Raw genomic sequence first — 1123 nt, forward strand, 5'->3', positions numbered from 1 at the left:
GCGCCATCCAGCAGAAGTTCCCGTGCCCTCGCAACCCTCTCGGCCGCCCCCAGTTTCTCTGGGATTAGATTACTAACTGTACACGTGGTCTTCGTGCTTCTTGAGTTGGAATGAGGATTGTGCTTCGAGCTTCGGCAGTCTTCCGGACTGGCTGCACCTGCGGCTGTCTGTATAAAACTACGGCTTGTGAGGAACAAAGTGGCGGTATGGGCACCACTCAGGTTGCTCCTCCGTGCCCACCCCTGACTCTCTCTCTCCTTTTCCTCGTTCCCTCATCCTCGCGGCCTTGCTTCTGTGCGCAGGCACGTGCAAACAGGTTGATCTCAAGAAGCAAGAAAGGTCCCTAATACACAACCTAACTTTACATCTAAAGGAGCTAGAAAAGAAACTGCAAATAAAGCCCAAAGCCAGCAGAAGAAAGGTAATAATAAAGGTTAGATCAGAAATAAATGACAGAAAAGCAAAGACAAACGTCAGGAACAGTTCATTGAAAGTAGGAGCTAATTCTTCAAGAGAATAAGCAACATTGATAAACTCTTAGCCACACTTATCAAAAAGAAAAGAGAAAGGACACAAATAGGTAAAATCACGAATGAAAAAGGAGAGATCACAACCGACATAGCAGAAACACAGTTAAAAGAGAATACTATGAAAAATTATATGCCAAAAAATGGGCAGTCTGGAAGAAATGGACAAATTGCTAGAAACTCATGTCATCTTTCTATAGCTAGAATACAGAAATATCATGGACTTTTGTAAGAAATATTGCTTCTTGGGATTTTCAAGTTATTTATTAATTACAGTTCCTTTTGTTTTGGTTGGTTCATTAGAATTTTCTACATAGAGGTTCATGACCTCTGCAAATAAAAGTTCTACTTATTCCATTCAAAGTTGGATTACTTTAATTTCTTATGTCTTCCTTTCTTCCTCATTAGGATCATATTTACAAGGGCCTTGTTTTTTTGTTTTGTAATAAGGGTTTTCAATCTCTCTCTTTAGAGTGTTTAGTCTCCTCACACTTAATGTGATTACTGATGTGGTTTAAATTACGTTTTCCAGTTTGCTACTTGTTTTCTGTGTGTCTCTTATCTTTCCCCCTTTTACTTCTCTACTTCCGTCTTTT

The sequence above is a fragment of the Suricata suricatta genome, chromosome 13, assembly GCF_006229205.1.
Source record: "Suricata suricatta isolate VVHF042 chromosome 13, meerkat_22Aug2017_6uvM2_HiC, whole genome shotgun sequence".
NCBI classification, from domain to species: domain Eukaryota; kingdom Metazoa; phylum Chordata; class Mammalia; order Carnivora; family Herpestidae; genus Suricata; species Suricata suricatta.